Below are 21,898 nucleotides of genomic sequence, written 5' to 3'. Positions count from 1 at the left end.
ATTAATTAAGACCTACAGATTACATGCCTAAGGGTAACTCTCAGCAGAGAAACATCCCAGACACTCTCATCTGCCACTAGCAAGTGGGGGCTGGACAGGGAGGCACGGGCTGCATTGTTTAGGGTAAAGACTGGGCCTGAATGCCCCAAGGATAGTCTGAGGGGACTAACTTGAGATAGCAACCAGGACTGCGGGATAGCGAAAGAGAAAGAGAGAGAGAGAGAGAGGGAGAGAGAACTATCCCATGAAAAGCCCTAACCTAAGACACTGCCAGCCCTGATCACAGAACAAAGGACTGAGCAGAGCTAGCCAGCTGCTGACTGGCCCATCCCCTGCTGGAGACAGGCAGGCGGGGGCAGCCAGAGCCAGAAGAGGGCAATTGCGGCTCCAGAGAGGCATCCTCTACCAAACTACAAGTAGGCTTCATTGCTAACTAAGACTTCTTGGGATTCTGGATGGTTGACATCTGCTGGGAGGGTCGCAGCCAGAGATCAGCTCCCCAGAAGAGACACTTGGCACACCTGAGAGGGCGCGCCCATTGTACACCCAGAAAACTGAGCAGCTGGGACAGGGAAGGTGACAAGATGCACCCCCGACCTGGGGTTGACCACGCTCACCAAGCATCTGGTCACCTGAGCTACTCGGACCTGGGAAGGGCACAAAATGCAGGCCCAACTGATTCTGCACTTTTGTGGAGTACCCGAGAATCTGAATCTGAGCAGCTTAGACCTGGGAAGTGCACACAACCCAGGGCCCACCTCAGAAAGTTCCTGGCAGAGCAACCTAGAGCTTGAGAAGTGTAGACCATGAAAGCACACACGCAGTGAGCCAGTGCAAACCCAGTGCAGCTGAAACACTGTGAGCACTCCCCACACACGCCAGTGATAGTTGTTTGTAGGCTTAGTCCCTCCGCACAGCAGGACTGAACAAGTAAGCCTAAAAAAATGACCACCATCACCTTCTTGTGTCAGGGCGGAAGTTAGACACTGAAGAGACTTGGCAAACAGAAGAAGCTAAAATAAACAGAGGGAACTGCTCTGGAAGTGACAGGTGTAACAGATTAAAACCGTGTAGTTAGCACGTACTACATTGGAAGGGACCTATAGATCTTGAAATGTATAAGCTGGATCAAGGAACTATCTGAAAATGAACTGACCCCACTCTGTCTGCCACAGCTTCAGCGAAATTTCTAGATATATTTTTATTATTGTCATTTTAATGTTTTCTCAGTCCTATATTACTCCTTTGATTTTCATTTTTATAACCTACTGCTAAGCTGCTACTAAGTCACTTCAGTCATGTCCGACTCTGTGTGACCCCATAGACGACAGCCCACCAGGCTCCCTGGTCCCTGGGATTCTCCAGGCAAGAACACTGGAGTGGGTTGCTATTTCCTTCTCCAATGCATGAAAATGAAAAGTGAAAGTGAAGTCGCTCAGTCGTGTCTGACTCTTCGCGACCCCATGGACTGCAGCCTACCAGGCTCCTCTGCCCATGGGATTTTCCAGGCAAGAGTATTGGAGTGGGATGCCATTGCCTTCTCCATTTATAACCTACTATTACCTTTCAAAAAAGGACCCTATTTTTAAAGCAGACTTCATATATGTATATATATATATATAATAATTTTTGTGCATTTGTTTTGTTTTATTAATATTGTATTGTTGAGAATATAACCTCTACTCTAGATTTTTAATCTTTGCTTATTGGTATTTATCAATTGTGTACCTTTAAGAAGCCAATCTTCAGTACCCATTTTTACTTGGGAGTGAGATTACTGGCTTGATTGCTGTCTCCCCCTTTTGACTCTCCTTTTCTCCACCAGGTCACCTCTATCTCCTCCCTAGCCCTTCTCTTCTCTAACCAATTTTGTGAATCTCTTTGTGTATTGCGGGATGTGGAGAACACTTAGGGAACTGATTACTGGCTGGATCTCTGTCTCTCCTTTTGATTCCCCCTTTTATCCTCCTAGCCACCTCTGTCTCCTGCCTCCCTCTTTTCTTCTCTGTGTAACTCCGTGAACATCTCGGAGGGATCCAGACTGTGGAGAGCACTTAGGGGAGTGATTACTGGTTACCTTGCTCTCTCTCTCCCTTTGATTTCCCCTCTTCTCACCTGGTCACCTCTATCTTCCCCTTCCCTCTTCTCTTCTCCATGAAACTCTGTGTACCTCTCCAGGCGTCCCTCACTGTAGAGAAAATTTTCATCATTAACCTAGATGTTTGATCATCAGTGCTGTATAGATGGAGAAGTCTTGAGGCTACTGTAAGAATAAGAATGAAAACCAGAGACAGGAGGCTTAAGTCCAAAACCTGACAACACCAGAGAACTCCTGACTCCAGGGAATATTAATTGATAAGAACTCATCAAAAGCCTCCATACCTACACTTAAACCAAGCACCACCCAAAAGCCCACAAGTTCCAGAGCAAAATATACCACACAAATTCTCCAGTAACAGAGGAACATAGCTCTGAGCTTCAATATACAGCTTCCCAAAGTCACACCAAACCCATTGACATCTCAAAACTCACTACTGGACACTTCATTGCACTCCAGAGAGATGAAATCCAGCTCAACCCACCAGAACACTGACACAAGCTTCCCTAACCAGGAAACCTTGACAAGTCACCCATCCAACCCAATCCACAGTGAGGAACCTCCACAATAAAGAGGAAACACAAACTTCCAGAATACAGAGAGGCTACCCCAAACACAGCAATATAAACAAGATGAAAAGGCAGAGAAATACTCAGCAGGTAAAGGAACAGGATAAATTCCCACCAAACCAAACTAAAGAGAAAGAGATAGGGAATCTACCTGAAAAAGAATTCAGAATAGTGATAGTGAAAATGATCCAAAATCTTGAAAACAGAATGGAATTGCAGATAAATAGCCTGGAGACAAGGATTGAGAACATGTAAGAAATGTTTAACAAGGACTTAGAAAAAATAAAAAAAGAGTCAATACATAATGAATAATGCAATAACTGAGATCAAAAGCACTCTGGAGGGAACCAACAGTAGAATAACTGAGGCAGAAAATAGTATAAGTGAGGTATAAGATAGAATGGTAGAAATAAATTAACCAGAGAGGGGAAAAAAAGAAAAAAGAGTTAAAAGAAATGAGGAAACCTAGAGACCTCTGGGACAATGTTAAATGCCCCAACATTCAAATCATAGGGGTCCCAGAAGAGGAAGACAAAAAAAAAAAAGACCATGAAAAAATACTTGAGGAGATAATAGTTGAAAACTTCCCTAAAATGGGGAAAGAAATAATCACCCAAGTCCAAGAAATCCAGAGATTCCCAACAGGATAAACCCAAGGCGAAACACCCCAAGATACATATTAATCAAATTAACAAAGATCAAACACAAAGAACAAATATTAAAAGCAGCAAGGGAAAAACAACAAATAGCACACAAGGGGATTCCCATAAGGATAACAGCTGATCTTTCTAACAGAAACTCTTCAGGCCAGGAGGGAATGGCAGGACATACTTAAAGTGATGAAAGAAAATAACCTACAGCTCAGGTTACTGTACCCAGCAAGGATCTCATTCAAATATGAATGAGAAATCAAAAGCTTTACAGAAGAGCAATAGTTGAGGGAATTCAACACGACCAAACCAGCTCTCCAACAAATGCTAAAGAATCTTCTCTAGGCATGAAACACAGAAAGGATGTATAAACTTGAACCCCAAACAATAAAGTAAATGGCAATGGGACCATACTTATCAGTAATTACCTTAAATGTACATGGGTTGAATGCCCCAACCAAAAGACAAAGACTGACTGAATGGATACAAAAACAAAACCCCTATGTATGCTGTCTACAAGAGACCCACCTCAAAACAAGGGACACGTACAGACTGAAAGTGAAGGGTTGGAAAAAGATATTCCATGCAAATAGAGACCAAAAGAAAGCAGGAGTAGCAGTACTCATATCAGGTAAAATAGTCTTTAAACTAAAGACTGTGAAAAGAGACAAAGAAGGACACTACATAATGATCAAAGGATCAGTCCAAGAAGAAGATATAATAACAAGATATATAGGCACCGAACATAGGAGCACCACAATATGTAAGGCAAATGCTAACAAGTATGAAAGGGGAAATTAACAATAACACAGTAATAGTGGGAGACTTTAAGACCCCACTCAAATGTATGGACAGATTAACTAAACAGAAAATTAACAAGAAAATGCAAACTTTAAATGATATAATAGACCAGTTAGACCTAATTGATGTCTCTAGGACATTTCACCCAAAAACAATGAATTTCACCTTTTTCTCAAGTGCGCACAGAACCTTCTCCAGGATAGATCACATCCTGGGCCATAAATTTAGCCTAGGTAAATTTAAAAAAATGAAATCATCCAAGCATTTTTTCTGGCCACAGTGAAGTAAGATTAGATGTCAATTACAAGCGAAAAGCTATTAAAACTCCCATATATGGAGGCTGAACAACACGCTGCTGAATAACCAACAAATCACAGAAGAAGTCAAAACAGAAATCAAAATATGCATAAAAACGAATGTAAATGAAAACACAACAACCCAAAACCTATCAGTTCAGTTCAGTCGCTCAGTCGTGTCCGACTCTTTGTGACCCTATGAATCGCAGCATGCCAGGCCTCTCTGTCCATCACCAACTCCCAGAGTTCACCCAGACTCACGTCCATCAATTCAGTGATGCCATCCAGCCATCTCATGCTCTGTCATCCCCTTCTCCTCCTTCCCCCAATCCCCCCCAGCATCAGAGTCTTCTCCAATGAGTCACCTCTTCCCATTAGGTGGCCAAAGTACTGGAGTTTCAGCCTAAGCATCATTCCTTCCAAAGAAATCCCAGGGCTGACCTCCTTCAGAATGGACTGGTTGGATCTCCTTGCAGTCCAAGGGACTCTCAAGAGTCTTCTCCAACACCACAGTTCAAAAGCATCAATTCTTCAGCACTAAGCTTTCTTCACAGTCCAACTCTCACATCCATACATGACCACAGGAAAAACCATAGCCTTGACTAGACGAAACTTTGTTGGCAAAATAATGTCTCTGCTTTTGAATATGCTATCTAGGTTGGTCATAACTTTTCTTTCAAGGAGTAAGCATCTTTTAATTTCATGGCTGCAGTCACCATCTGCAGTGAATTTGGAGCCCAAAAAAATAAAGTCTGACACTGTTTCCATTGTTTCCCCATTTATTTCCCATGAAGTGATGAGATCAGATGCTTGATCTTTGTTTTCTGAATGTTAAGTTCTTCTCTTTGACCCTCATCAAGAGGCTTTTTAGTTCCTCCTAAATTTCTGCCATAAGGGTGGTGTCATCTGCATATCTGAGGTTACTGATATTTCTCCCAGCAATCTTGATTCCAGCTTGTGCTTCTTCCAGCCCAGCATTTCTCATGATGTACTCTGTATATTAGTTAAATAAGCAGGGTAACAATATATGGCCTTGATGTACTCCTTTTCCTATTTGGAACCAGTCTGTTGTTCCATGTCCAGTTCTAACTGTTGCTTCCTGACCTGTATACAAATTTCTCAAGAGGCAGGTCAGGTGGTCTTGTATTCCTGTTTCTTTCAGAATTTTCCACAGTTTATTGTGATTCACACAAAGGCTTTGGCGTAGTCAATAAAGCAGAAATAGATGTTTTTATGGAACTTTCTTGCTTTTTCTATGATCCAGCAGATGTTGGCAATTTGATCTCTGGTTCTTCTGTCTTTTCTAAAACCAGCTTGAACATCTGGAAGTTCACAGTTCATGTACTACTGAAGCCTGGCTTGTAGAATTTTGAGCATTACTTTACCAGCATGTGATATGAGTGCAATTGTGTAGTAGTTTGAGAATTCTTTGGCATTGCCTTTCTTTGGGATTGGAATGAAAACTGACTTTTTCCAGTCCTGTGACCACTGCTGAGTTTCCCAAATTTGCTGGCATATTGAGTGCAGCACTTTCACAGCATCATCTCTCAGGATTTGAAGTAGCTCCACTGGAATTCCATCACCTCCACTAGCTTTGTTCGTAGCGATGTTTTCTAAGGCCCATTTGACTTCACAATCCAGGATGTCTGGCTCTAGGTGAGTGATCACACCATCGTAATTATCTGGGTCATGAAGATATTTTTTGTACAGTTTTTCTGTGTATTATTGCCACCTCTTTTTAATATCTTCTGCTTCTGTTAGGTCCATACCATTTCTGTCCTTTATCAAGCCCATCTTTGCATGAAATGTAAAAATAGTGCTAAGGGAAAGGTTTATAGCAACACAGTCTTACCTCAAGAAACAAGAAAAATGTCAAATAAATAACCTAACTCTACACCTAAACCAACTAAAAAGGAAGAAATGAAGAACGCCAGGGTTAGTAGAAGGAAAGAAATCTTAAAATTAGGTCAGAAATAAATGAAAAAGAAACAAAGGAGACCATAGCAAAAATCAACAAAGCTAAAAGCTAGTTCTTTGAGAAAATAAATAAAATTGACAAACTCATCCAGATGAGCCAGACCCATCAAGAAACAAATGGAGAAGAATCAAATCAATAAAATTAGAAATGAAAAAGGAGAAAGCACAACAGACAACACAGAAATACAAAGGATCATAAGAGACTACTATCAGCAACTATATGAGAGTAAAATGGACAACTTGGAAGAAATAGACAAATTCCTAGAAAAGTAAAACTTTCCAAAACTGAACCAGGAAGAAATAGAAAATCTTAATAGACCCATCACAAGCATGGAAATTGAAACTGTAGTCAGAAATCTTCCAGCAAACAAAAGCCCAGGACCAGACAGATTCACAGTTGAATTCTACCAAAAATTTAGAGAAGAGCTAACACCTATCCTACTCAAATTCTTCCAGAAAACTGAAGAGGAAGGTAAACTTCCAAACTCATTCTATGAGGCCACCATCACCTTAATACCAAAATCTGACAAAGATGCCATAAAAAAAGAAAACTACTCTCCAATATCACTGATGAACATAGATGCAAAAATCCTTAACAAAATTCTATCAAAGAGAATCCAACAACATGGTAAAAAGATTATACATCATGACCAAGTGGGCTTTATCCCAGGGATGCAAGGATTCTTTTCATATCCACAAATCAATCAACATAATACACCACATTATCAAATTGAAAGATGAAAACTATATGATTATCTCAATAAATGCAGAGAAAGCCTTTGACAAAATTCAGCATCCATTTATGATAAAAACTCTCCAGAAAGCAGGAGTAGAAGGAACATCAGATCAGATCAGATCAGTCGCTCAGTCGTGTCCGACTCTTTGCAACCCCATGAATCGCAGGACACCAGGCCTCCCTGTCCAACACCAACTTCCGGAGTTCACTGAGACTCACGTACATCGAGTCAGTGATGCCATCCAGCCATCTCATCCTCTGTCGTCCCCTTATCCAGTCCCTTGGACTGCAAGGAGATCCAACCAGTCGAATCTGAAGGAGATCAGCCCTGGTATTTCTTGGAAGGAATGATGCTAAAGCTGAAACTCCAGTACTTTGGCCACCTCATGCGAAGAGTTGACTCATTGGAAAAGAAGGAACATACCTCAACATAATAAAAGCTGTATATGACAAACCCACAGCAAACATTATCCTCAGTGGTGAAAAATTAAAGCATTTCCCCTAAAGTCAGGGGACAAGACAAAGGTGCATTTTCTCACCACTACTATTCAAAATAGTTTTGGAAGTTTTGGCCACAGCAATCAGAGCAGAAAAAGAAATAAAAGGAATTCAGATTGGAAAAGAAGAATTAAAACTTGCTGTTTCAGATGACATGATCATCTACATAGAAAAACCCTTTTATACTTGTGAGCATTTGTCTTACGTATTGTGGTGCTCCTATGTTGGGTCCATATATATTTATAATTATTATATCTTCTTCTTGGATTGATCCTTTGATCATTATGTAATGTCCTTCTTTGTCTCTTTTCACAGCCCATGTACATTTAAGGTAATTATTGATAAGTATGATCCCGTTGCCATTTACTTTATTGTTTTGGGTTCGAGTTTATACACCCTTTCTGTGTTTCATGCCTAGAGAAGATCCTTTAGCATTTGTTGGAGAGCTGGTTTGGTCGTGTTGAATTCTCTCAGCTTTGGCTCATCTGTAAAGCTTTTAATTTCTCCTTCATATTTGAATGAGATCCTTGCTGGGTACAGTAACCTGGACTGTAGGTTATTTTCTTTCATCACTTTAAGTATGTCCTGCCATTCCCTCCTGGCCTGAAGAGTTTCTATTAGAAAGATCAGCTGTTATCCTTATGGGAATCCCCTTGTGTGCTATTTGTTGTTTTTCCCTTGCTGCTTTTAATATTTGTTCTTTGTGTTTGATCTTTGTTAATTTGATTAATATGTATCTTGGGGTGTTTCGCCTTGGGTTTATCCTGTTTGGGATTCTCTGGATTTCTTGGACTTGGGTGATTATTTCCTTCCCATTTTAGGGAAGTTTTCAACTATTATCTCTTCAAGTATTTTCTCATGGTCTTTCTTTTTGTCTTCTTCTGGGACTTCTATGATTCAAATGTTGGGGCGTTTAACATTGTCCTGGAAGTCTCTGAGATTGTCCTCATTTCTTTTAATTCATTTTTCTTTTTTCCTCTCTGATTCATTTATTTCCTATATTCTATCTTCTACTTCACTAATCCTATTTTCTGCCTCTGTTATTCTACTATTTGTTCCCTCCAGAGTGTTTTTGATCTCATTTATTGCATTATTCACTGGAGTGGGTTGCCATTTCCTTCTCCAATTCATTATATACTGACTCTCTTTTATTTCTTCTAGGTCCTTGTTTAACCTTTCTTGCATCTTCTCAATCCTTGTCTCCAGGCTATTTATCTGTGATTCCATTTTGATTTCAATATTTTGGATCATTTTCACTATCATTATTCGGAATTCTTTATCACGTAGATTCCCTATCTCTTCCTCTTTTGTTTGGTTTGGTTAGCATTTATCCTGTTCCTTTACCTGCTGGGTATTCCTTTATCTCTTCATCCTGTTTAGATTGCTGTATTTGGGGTCTGTATTCTGGCAGTTTGTGGAGTTCTCTTTATTGTGGAGTTTCCTCACTGTGGGTGGGATTGTACAACTGGCTTTTCAAGGTTTCCTGGTTAGGGAAGCCTGTGTCGGTGTTCTGGTGGGTGGAGCTGGTCTTCTTTTCTTTGGAGTGCAATGAAGTGTCCAGTAATGAGTTATGAGATGTCAATGGGTTTGGAGTGACTTTGGGCAGCCTGTGTTTTGAAGCTCAGGGCTGTGTTCCTGTGTTGCTGGAGAATTTGCATGGTCTTGGTCTGGAATTTGTTGACCTTTGGATGGGGCTTGGTTTCAGTGTAGGTATGGAGGCATTTGATGAGCTCCTGTCGATTAATGTTCCCTGGAGTCAGCAGTTCTCTGGTGTTCTCAGGATTTTGATTTAAGCCTCCTGCTTCTGGTTTTCAGTCTTACTTTTACAGTAGCCTCAAGACTTCTCCATCTATTCAGCACCATTGATAAAACATCTCCTTTCGAAGACAATGGGCTGCTTTTCTGGGTGCCTGATGTCCTCTCCCAGCATTCAGAACATGTTTTGTGGAATTTACTCAGGGTTTAAATGTTCTTTTGATGAATTTGTTGGGGAGAAAGTGTTCTCCCGTCCTATTTCTCTACCAGTTTAGGACCACATCGGTCCTTTACATAGAAAATCCTAAAAACTTCACCAGAAAATTACTAGAGCTAGTCAATGAATAGAGTAAAGTTGCAAGATATTAAATTAACACACAGAAATCCCTTGAATTCCTATACACTAACAATGAGAAAACAGAAAAAGATATTAAGGAAAAAATCCCATTCACCATTGCCATGAAAAGAATAAAATACTTAGGAGTATATCTACCTAAAGAAAGTAAAGACCTATATATCAGATCAGATCAGTAGCTCAGTCGTGTCCGACAATTTGAGACGCCATGAATCGCAGCATGCCAGGCCTCTCTGTCCATCACCAACTCCCAGAGTTCACCCAGACTCACGTCCATCGAGTCAGTGATGCCATCCAGCCATCTCATCCTCTGTCGTCCCCTTCTCCTCTTGCCCCCAATCACTCCCAGCATCAGAGTCTTTTCCAATGAGTCAACTCTTCACATGAGGTGGCCAAAGTACTGGAGTTTCAGCTTTAGCATCATTCCTTCCAAAGAAATCCCAGGGCTGATCTTCAGAATGGACTGGTTGGATGTTCTTGCAGTTCAAGGGACTCTCAAGAGTCTTCTCCAACACCACAGTTCAAAAGCATCAATTCCTTGGTGCTCGGCCTTCTTCACAGTCCAATTCTCACATCCATACATGATCACAGGAAAAACCATAGCCTTGACTAGACGAACCTTTGTTGGCAAAGTAATGTCTCTGCTTTTGAACATACTATCTAGGTTGGTCATAACTTTCCTTCCAAGGAGTAAGCGTCTTTTAATTTCATGGCTGCAGTCACCATCTGTAGTGATTTTGGAGCCAAGAAAAATAAAGTTTGACACTGTTTCCACTGTTTCCCCATCTATTTCCCATGAAGTGGTGGGACTGGATACCATGATCTTTGTTTTCTGAATGTTGAGCTTTAAGCCAACTTTTTCACTCTCCACTTTCACTCTCATGAAGAGGATTTTTAGCTCCTCTTCATTTTCTGCCATAAGGGTGGTGTCATCTGCATATCTGAGGTTATTGATATTTCTCCTGGCAATCTTGATTCCAATTTGTGTTCTTCCCAGTCCAGCATTTCTCATGATGTACTTTGCATATAAGTTAAATAAACAGTGTGACAATATACAGCCTTGACGAACTCCTTTTCCTATTTGGAACCAGTTAGAAAACTATAAAACACTAGTGAAAGAAATCAAAGAGGACACTAATAGATGGAGAAGTATACAGTGTTCATGGATCAGAAGAATCAATATAGTGAAAATGAGTATACTACCCAAAGCAATCTATAGATTCAATGCAATCCCTATCAAGCTACCAACGGTATTTTTCACAGAGCTAGAACAAATAATTTCACAATTTGTATGGAAATACAAAAAATCTTGAATAGCCAAAACAATTTTGAGAAAGAAGAATGGAACTAGAGGAATCAACCTGTCTGACTTCAGGCTCTACTACAAAGCTACATTCATCAAGACAGTATGGTACTGGCATAAAGAAAGAAATATAGATCAATGGAACAAAATAGAAAGCCCAGAGATAAATCCACACACCTATGGACACCTTATCTTGGACAAAGGAGGCAAAAATATAAAATGGAGAAAAGACAGTCTCTTTAACAAGTGGTGCTGGGAAAACTGGTCAACCACTTGTAATAGAATGAAACTAGAACACTTTCTAACGCCATACACAAAAATAAACTCAAAATGGATTAAAGATCTAAACAGAAGAACAGAAACTATAAACCTCTTAGAGGAAAACACATTCATAACACTCTCTGAAATAAATCACAGCAGAATCCTCAATGACCCACCTTCCAGAGTAATGGAAATAAAAGCAAAGGTAAACAAATGGGACCTAATTAAATGTAAAAGCTTTTGCACAACAAAGGAAACTATAAGCAAGGTCAGAAGATAAACTTCAGAATGGGAGAAAAAAATAACAAAGAAGCAACTGACAAATAATTTATCTCAAAATATATAAGCAACTCCTTCAACTCAATTCCAGAAAAGTAAATAGCCCAGTCAAAAAATGGGTCAAAGAATCAAACAGACATTTCTCCAAAGAAGACATACAGATGGCTAACAAACACATGAAAAGATTCTCAACATCACTCATTATCAGAGTAATGCAAATCAAAACCACATGAATACTATTTCACACCAGTCACAATGGCTGCTATCCAAAAGTCTACAAACAATAAATGCTGGAGAGTATGTGGAGAAAAGTGAACCCTCTTACACTGTTGGTGGGAATGTAAACTAATATAGCCACTATGGAGAACACTGTTGAGATTCCTTGAAAAACTGGAAATAGAACTGCCATATGACCCTCCAACACCACTGCTGGACATACACCCCAAGGAAAGCAGAATTGAAAGAGACACATGTAACACAATGTTCTTCCACTTATTAACTAAATGCACAGGGTGAATGTGAAAGTAAAACTTCTTGGAAGAGACCTTGAATCATTTTAGGTTGAGAAAATAGAGTTTTATATCTTTACTAATGCATTGATTCCAAATCTGGTGAACTGTTTGTTTCTCTTTCATTAGCTCTTTTTTAGGCATGATATCTCATCATTTAAGTTGGGACAAATTCCTCTGTCTTTTCATTTTAATTACCTTTGTCTGTCTTCTGAAATTATGCACCAAAGTTAACTCTTTATATCTTAAAGTGGTGTCTTTCTGTGGGAACAGTCACATACAGTTGATGTGTGCCCAGTGGCTTTACTGGAAGAGCTGGTTCTGATGTTATCACAATTCATGCCTTTCTTTGGGGTTCACTGATTGCAATCATCTTGTTAGGAGGTATGGAAGGCTTGGGCTTGAGTCAGGTATGAGATATGTCTTTCTCTTTGTTTAGAGGCAAGAAGAAAATGGCATCCCACTTCAGTATTCTTGCCTGGAAAATTCTATGGATGGAGGAGCCTGGCAGAATACCGTCCATGGGCTCACAAAGAGTCAGACAAGACTGAGTGACTAACAACACACTGGCCTAATGGAAGGGAGACAGGTACCAAGTTGCTAGAGCAGAAGCCCTGAGGGTCAGGTCTGAGCTGACTTTGTTCCCCCTAAGTGTGTGCTTCCCCACTCTTGCACCAGCTTGGTCGACCCAGAAGGGAGCAGTGCTGGAGCAAGAAGTGCCAGTGTATGGCACTCAACATGTGGTGCGTCATGGACCTGTTGGCCTGGGCAGAGCTGGAGATGTAGACTGCCTCTGATGCACTGTCTCTGCAAGCACCACCAATAGTTGGCCCTCCCCTGCTCAGAAGCATCTTTGGGTCTGAAGCTCTTGTGGTCCTATAATAGGGCTGCTGTTCTTGTAATACTATGGGCTGCAAATACAGGAAGCTGGGACCTGCATGGACTTCTGGCATGGGTAGGGGTGTGGCCGTGGCATCCAGCTGTAGTCAATGATTGGAGTTGCCTCTGATATGAAGCCCATGTAAGCACCAGTAGTAGGTGCCATGGCCCGGTTTAGACACTGCTTCACGTCTGAGCCTTTGCTGTGTCTCACCGCCAGGTTCCCAAATATCCACTCATGTCAGGTTATGGCACATAGACACACACACACACACACACACACACACACACACACACACTATATATCTATATATCTGTATATCTATATCTATCTATCTGTATATATGTACTGCATTTTCTGCATGCAAGCAGATTCTTTACTGCCTGATCCACCTGGTGGATCTGCCTTCAATGCAGAATATATGGGCTTGATCCCTGCCTTGGGAAGTTCACTGTGATGGGAAGAATCCACTCCAGTATTCTTGACTGGCAATCCCATGGACAGATGAGCCTGGCAGGCTACAGTCCATGGGGTCACAAAGACAGATGTGACTGAGCATAGCACACACACACACACACACACATATATTACACTAAGAGAGTTTACAGTACATGTCAACATATAAATATCTCTAAGTACAAACATTTAGTACTGAGGTATTAAAGGATATCTCTTAACATCTGATATAACTGGGAAATTTCTAATTGGCTTGGAGAAACTATCATGCATCCAAGGAGTATACTGACCATGGTTTTATTCTAAAGTAGCAAAGTCATCCCCCATTTTGAAGAGGAGAATAGTAATGTTTAGAGATTTCAGTGGTTCTGTCCCTGACCCAAATCAAAGTGTTAAAGCCATGAGGGACCTAGCCAAGACAAATCCTGAATGTTACAGTTTAAAGAAAATTTTGTACTCAGGGATGTGATGACACACTGGGAGCCTTAGGGCTTTAGAAGCAAGAGAATTAAAGAGGAAGGAGTAATAAAAAATAAATTCACCTAACTTTTAATGTAGTGTATTAGGAAGAGAATCAGCAGGAAAAATAATCCATTCTGTCCAGTAAAGAGTCCCCATGGAAAATCATATATTTAAAGGTTGGAGTAACCAGAGGAAAACATGCCTAATAAGCTGACACAGGAAGCTGTAAATATCTCCTCTGCTGCAGTACCTCAGCCAGTGTCACTTTGGTTGGTGAAGGCCTGGTTCTTGCTTTTGAAGTTATACATCTGTCTGGCAACGAATGCTTGATTTAATCACTTCCTGTTTTCTTATTTGGGGACAAAAATTCTGTCTGCATCAGTAATCATTTAGGGAGGAATTTTGACTTCTACAGAGAAAGCTTTCTCTCTCAATCTGCAGGCAGGCCATTCTGATAGGTCCACAGACGCTGCAGGAGAGCATCAGAGAGGATGGAAACCAGGAACATGTACCTGAGGTCACCCAAGGACCAATCTTGCATAGCCCAGGGGCCAGAGGCCTTCGCCATTGTTTTCTGATTTTCCAGGTGTTAATGTTCTTATTTATGGTCTAAAAATAAAGTGAACATTGCTCTTGAAAATACAAATGTCAATCCTGACAATTAAATGGTAATAGTGGAAGCTCAGAAGGAATGATGTGGTGGTTTAGTCTCTAACCTGCTCCACTTCTTGCAACCCCATGGACTGTAGCCCACTGCCTCCTCTGTCCATGGGATTTCCCAGGCAAAACTGCTGGAGTGGGTTACCATTTCCTTCTCCAGGGTATCTTCTTGACCCAGGGATTGAACCTATGTCTCCTGCATTGAGAAGCAGATTCTTTATTTTCTGAGCCACCAGGGAAATTCCTTTAGAAGGAATAGGAGGCATAAAATGCTTCCAGTAAAAGTAGAAAATAAGTATAAGGATCTTATTTATGAACAGGAGGAAACAAATAGGGAAAGTCCTTAAGAAAGACTTCTGCTTTATATGCTTCATATAAAATATATCCAACTTCTGTTGTATTTTGTATATTTCTGATATTGAATTGGTAGTTTATATTCCAATTGTTTCTTTTCCTCTTGGGATATTCAAATTGTAAGATGTTCCATGTCATAGTGAAAGTGAAGTTGCTCAGTTGTGCCCAAATCTTTGCGACCCCAGGGATAGTAGCCTGCACCAAGCTCCTCTGTCCATGGGATTTTCAAGACAAGAGTACTGGAGTGGGTTGCCATTTCCTTCTCCAGGGAATCTTCCCAACCCAGTGATCGAACCCAGGTCTCTCACATTGTAGACAGATGCTTTACTGAATGAACCACCAAGGGAAGTCCAAGATGTTCCATGTCATAAGTATATCATTTTTTACATCTTTGGACAAAATATATTTTTCTCTATTATTTTTCCAGGACATCAAGGAGATGTCACTGGAGTTGGAATGTTGATGAAGCAAGGAAATCTTTCTTTATTGCATTGTCTCGGGGTCATTGAGTATATTGGATATTATTTTCCTTTAATGTCCATATATCCATTTCATTTCTCTCTGTTTCTTTCACTCTCAAACTTTTTATTCTTCTCAAAATACCAAGCAGACATTGGCTATAGCAAAACTGAACCTCACATTAATTGTTCTGTGAGAAGTTTATAAACTGGAATTTCATGGTAAAATTATATATTATTTTGAAGAATAATTATTTGACCTGACCAGCTGAGCTGTAACCACTCACAGCCTAAAGAGGGTGAATCTGTGTGACCAATGTATGATGGTGACACAACACAGAAGAACATGCTGTGTGTGTGTATGTGTGTGTTGTGTATGTGCTTTTTTTTAAGTTTTATTTTATTTTTAAACTTTACATAATTGTATTAGTTTTGCCAAATATCAAAATGAATCTGCCACAGGTATACATGTGTTCCCCATCCCGAACCCTCCTCCCTCCTCCCTCCCCATACCATCCCTCCGGGTTGTCCCAGTGCACTAGCCCCAAGTATCCAGTATCGTGCATCAAACCTGGACTGGCATCTCGTTTCATACATGATATTTTACATGTTTCAATGCCACTCTCCCAAATCATCCCACCCTCTCCCTCTCCCTCAGAGTCCATAAGACTGTGTATGTGCTTTTGTCTTGAAACTGAGAACAGTTCTTACAGCAGAGGCACCTGGACCCATATGCTAAATGACTTATATACACAGATCAGAACAACAGATTGAACCAAGAAGTGAATCTGATATGATTCACAGGATGGTTTTATACCTAAATTGATAATGTGTAACTGAACTGAACTGAAACTGAAGGAACCTCATGGAAGGAGGAATTCTCTGGACTGAAAGTTCAGCATAGCAGGAAGGCCACCTTGTTCCTCAGCATCCCTAACACCATCTCTAATCACTCCCCCCTCTCCCTTATCTCTCTGCCCCACTGGCTTCCTTCTTTGCTGTTGAACATGTGGATCAAGCATCTTCCTCAGGTCCTTAGCAGTGCCAGCTCCCTCTCCCAGGCACACAATTCCGACATCACACTAGCTCCTTGTCTCTCTTTAGGAATCTGTTCAAACAACAGCTAGTTTGCTGGACTTTCCTGAACACTCTGCCTCCATGTGCTTGGAACATGGTTAGTACTAAATATGTATTTCTCAAATGAATGAAGGAGTATCACATTAAAACTCTAGAATATATGAACTTTTTTTTTTTAATGGTATATCTTTGCATTCATATGGTATTTTATTCAAGTCAAAATAACCCCAGGAAACACATGCTGCTTCTCATGGGTCTTTCTTTAACTTTCAGTTCAGTTTAGTTCAGTTCAGTCACACAGTCTTGTCTGACTTTTTGCAACCCCATGGACTGCAGCATGCCAGGCTTCCCTCTCCATCACCAGCTTGCTCAAATTCATGCCCATTGAGTTGGTGATGCCATCCAACTATCTCATCCTCTGTTGTCCCCTTCTCCTCCCACCTTTAATCTTTCCAAGCATCAGGGCCTTTCCTAATGAGTCAGTTCTTCGCATCAGGTAACCAAAGTACTGGAGTTTCAGCTACAGCATCAGTCCTTCAAATGAATATTCAGGACTGATTTCCTTTAAGATGGACTGGTTGGATCTCCCTGAAGTCCAAGGGTCTCAAGAGTCTTCTCCAACACCACAGTTCAGTGGCTCAGTGGGAAAGAATCTGCCTGCAATTCAGGAGCTGCAGGAGCCATGGGCTTGATCCCTGTGTCTAGAAGATCCCCTGGAGGAAGTTATGGCAACCCACTCAAGTATTCTTGTCTGGAGAATCTCATGGACAGAAGAGCCTGGCAGGCTACAGTCCTCAGGATCTCAAAGAGTCAAACATGACTGAAGCAACTTAGCATAGCATAACATATATACATATTTACATATTACATTTTCCTTATCCATTCATCCATCAATATTTTTAATTTAATTTAATTTTTTTTAATTTTATTTTATTTTTAAACTTTACATAATTGTATTAGTTTTGCCAAATATCAAAATGAAACACACACCAGAATTCTTTCTTGGGAAATCCCATAGACAGTGGAGGCTGGTGTGCTATGGTCCTTGGGGTCACACAGAGTCGGACACAACTGAAGTGGCTAAACATACACACATATGCTAAAATAGAACTTAGCTGTAAATAAAATATTAACATCAACTTCTTGAGGGCTAAATAGGAATTGCAGTATTTAAGCTATTATACCAGTATGAGTGAAAATTGTCATTATTTTCATTTTTCCTGGTAGTCAGCTCCACCCCATGGAACCAAGTAACAATAAGCAGATTTCAGGATTTCTTCTTTTGGAACTTTCAAGGGAACCAGAACTACAGCCCTTCATATTTGGACTTTTACTCACCATGTACCTGATCACTGTGTTTGGAAACCTGCTCATAATCCTGGTTGTCAGCCCATACTCCCACCTCCACACCCCCATGTACTTCTTCCTCTCCAACCTGTCCTTTGTAGACATCTGCTTCACCTCCACCACCATCCCAAAGATACTGTGGAACATCCAGACATAGAGCAAAGCTATCACCGATGAAGCCTGCATCACCCAGATGTATTTTTACATTCTCTTTGCAGAATTAGATAACATTCTCCTGACAGTGATGGCCTATGATTGGTATGTGGCCATCTGCCATCCTTTGCATTACACAGTTATCATGAGCCCCTGCCTCTGTATTGCTGGTTTTGATATCCTGGGTGCTGATTGCCTTGCAATCCTTGCTACATAGCTTAATAATGCTGTGATTGTCCTTCTTTTCAGAAATGCAAACCCCCCACTTTTTCTGTGAACTCAATCAAGTGGTACAACTTGCTAGTTCTGACAACTTTCTTAATAACATAGTGATGTATTTAGCAGCTGTCCTGATGGGTGTTGGTCCTTTTGCTGGTATCCTTTACTCTTACTCTAAAATAGTTTCTTGCACATGTAAGATCTCATCGGCTCAAGGGAAATATGAAGCATTTTCTACCTGTGTGTCCCACCTTTTGGTTGTCTCCCTATTTTATTTTACAGCCTTAGGAATTTTTTTTTCCTTTTTTAATTTATTTATTTTTTAATTTTAAATTTATTTATTTTATTTGGAGGTTAGTTACTTTACAATATTGTATTGGTTCTGCCACACATCAACATGAATCTGCCACGGGTGTACATGTGTTCCCCATCCTGAGCCCCCCTCCCACATCCCTCCCTGTACCATCCCTCCATGTCATCCCAGTGCACCAGCCCCAAGGATTCTATATTGAACCTGGACTGGCGATTCATTTCTTATATGATATCATACATGTTTCCATGCCATTCCCCCAAATCATCCCACCCTCGCCCTCTCCCACAAAGTCCAAAAGACTATTCTATACATCTGTGTCTCTTTTGCTGTTTTGCATACAGGGTTATCATTACCATCTTTCTAAATTCCATATTTATGTGTTAGTATACTGTATTGGTGTTTTTCTTTCTGGCTTACTTGACTCTGTATAATAGGCTCCAGTTTCATCCACCTCATTAGAACTGATTCAAATGTATTCTTTTTAATGGCTGAGTAATACTCCATTGTGTATATGTACCACAGCTTTCTTATCCACTCATCTGCTGATGGACATCTAGGTTGCTTCCGTGTCCTCGCTATTATAAACAGTCCTGCGATGAACACTGGAGTACATGTGTCTCTTTCAGTTCTGGTTTCCTCAGTGTGTATGCCCAGCAGTGGGATTGCTGGGTCATAAGGCAGTTCTATTTCCAGTTTTTTAAGGAATCTCCACACTGTTCTCCATAGTGGCTGTACTAGTTTGCATTGCCACCAACAGTGTAAGAGGGTTCCCTTTTATCCACACCCTCTCCAGAAGTTTATTGCTTGTAGGCTTTTGGATAGCAGCCTTTCTGACTGGTGTGAAATGGTACCTCATTGTGGTTTTGATTTGTATTTCTCTGATAATGAGTGATGTTGAGCATCTTTTCATGTGTTTGTTAGCCATCTGTATGTCTTCTTTGGAGTAATGTCTGTTTAGTTCTTTGGCCCATTTTTTGATTGGGTCGTTTATTTTTCTAGAATTGAGCTGCTTGTATATTTTTGAGATTAGTTGTTTGTCAGTTGCTTCATTTACTATTATTTTCTCCCATTCTGAAGGTTGTCTTTTCACCTTGCTTATAGTTTTCTTTGTTGTGCAGAAACTTTTAAGTTTAATTAGGTCCCATTTGTTTATTTTTGCTTTTATTTCCAATATTGTGGGAGGTGGGTCATAGAGGATCCTGCTGTGATGTATGTCGGAGAGTGTTTTGCCTATGTTCTCCTCTAAGAGTTTTATAGTTTCTGGTCTTACATTTAGATCTTTAATCCATTTTGAGTTCATTTTTGTGTGTGGTGTTAGAAAGTGTTCTAGTTTCATTCTTTTACAAGTAGTTGACCAGTTTTCCCAGCACCAATTGTTAGGTGGGTGGAACAATTTAAAATTTTCTCCATTTTATATTCTTGCCTCCTTTGTCAAAGATAAGGTGTCCATAGGTGTGTGGATTTTTCTCTGAGCTTTTTATTTTCTGCCTGACTTCAGACTCTACTACAAAGCCACAGTCATCAAGACAGTATGGTACTGGAACAAAGACAGAAATATAGATCAATGGAACAATATTGAAAGTCTTAGGAATTTACCTTAGCTCTGGTGCTATCCACAGCTCACATTCAAGTACAATCGCCTCGGTGATATACACTGTGGTCACATCCTTGCTGAACCCTTTCATCTACAGTCTGAGAAATAAATACATAAAAAGGGCTCTGAAAAGATTATTTGTGGTGGAAACGTTTATAAAAGGGCCATTTGCCCTTGGGCTGAAGAACTGCCCATGATAGCAAGGCTCAAAGCCTCATAGCCAGATATGTGATTCTTTGATCAGATTGTGATAATAGCAATTGCTTCTTCAATTTATAGCCTAATATTTCCATTTCTTTGATTTCAACTTCTCTGTACAATTTTTAAAACATCATTGATTAACTTTGCTGTTCTCTAAGTTTTTTCTCATTATTTTTCTACTCTCTCAAATGGATTCAAAACCATGTGTGAAACATATGTAAATTCCCATTTATCTCATGAGGCTTCACGCATTTCTTAAGAATAAATTCTTCTGAAATGATATAATTCGTACTGAGTAATTGTTCTTTCTTTTTGCTAAAAGAATAATCAAGAATTGTGTTACTTCTATGGAAAAACACTAGGTAAGCAAATCAATTATGTAATTTCATAGGAGAGTAAAACATGAAACTACAGTTTATCACATTTTAGTTCTTCATATCTTGGAGTGTCACTACCATAATTGCTCTTTCAGAAAATGTGGATGTTAACAGATAGTGTATTTCATAAACAGTCATCTGATTTTACTCCCTCACAGTGTATTATTCTCTATTTAGCCTAGTGTCTACATTCTCTATAGGAGTTACTGGTAAAGCTGAGCATCAAATGCATGTCTCTAATTGACATCTACGTGAAACAGAAACTTCAAAAAAGACTTTGACATAATAAGACCTAGAGTCAGAGAAGACCTTAAGTATTATGCAGCAAAAATTTGTGTCAGACTATATATTTGCAAGCAATTTTTTAATGGTGTCTATTTACTTATTGATGTACGTGATTTAGTATCTCTCTGTAAAGGGGTTTATCATTGGGGTGAAGAATTTTTTGGCGTAATTGTATCTTTCTACTTGAAGACTTCCATTGTTGCCTACAAATAAATGACTCCTTCCATTGCTCTAGACAAAATAGTCCCCACTTCAATTTCTGCTATAATCAATGAAAGAGTAGTGAATGAGCAACATGAATATCATATTTAAATGGTATACATGGTATATATATATGTATAGATAGATAGATATAGATATATCTCCAAATTATGGCTCACTAGATCTTAAATTCCTATCTAGTCCTGTGATAAACGGCCTTCCCTGATTAGCTCAGTTGGTAAAGAATACACCTGCAATGCAAGAGACCCTTGTTTGATTCCTGGGTCAGGAAGATCCACTGGAGAAGGGATAGGCTACCTACTCCAGTGTTCTTGGGCTTTCCTGGTGGCTCAGCTGGTAAATAATCTGCCTGCAATGCGGGAGACCTGGGTTCAATCCCTGGCTTGGGAAGATCTCCAGGAGAAGGGAAAGGCTACTCACTCCAGCATTCTGGCCTGGAGAATTCCATGGACTGTATAGTCCATGGGGGTCACAAAGATTCAGATATGACTGAGCGACTTTTGCTTTTTCACTTTCCTGTGATTAAGGTACAAATTTCTCACAAATAGGTTTAGCTTTTCCTGTTTACCTACAAGGAAATCTAAATGGAATCCCATTTTGATAAAATTGTATGTGATAAACTTGAATAATAGATAAATCATGAATGCTATTGTGTAGAAAATAGCAACACAACAATTGCCTAGAAAAAAGCAACATATTATTATATGTTATATATTATTTTACATTATTATATTATCATTATAATTCCCCTCA

General features: G+C 39.9%; 1 pseudogene; it reads left to right on the top strand.

Moving 5' to 3' along the window:
* Positions 1–17,674: 17,674 nt before the first annotated feature.
* Positions 17,675–20,257, top strand: LOC102287283 (olfactory receptor-like protein OLF4; annotated as a pseudogene).
* The last annotated feature ends 1,641 nt before the right edge of the window (positions 20,258–21,898 follow it).

Source organism: Bos mutus, chromosome 7 (assembly GCF_027580195.1).
Source record: "Bos mutus isolate GX-2022 chromosome 7, NWIPB_WYAK_1.1, whole genome shotgun sequence".
Taxonomy (NCBI): Eukaryota; Metazoa; Chordata; class Mammalia; order Artiodactyla; family Bovidae; genus Bos; species Bos mutus.
The sequence above is the reverse complement of the archived record's forward strand: the minus strand, read 5'-3'. Positions and strand labels throughout refer to the sequence as shown.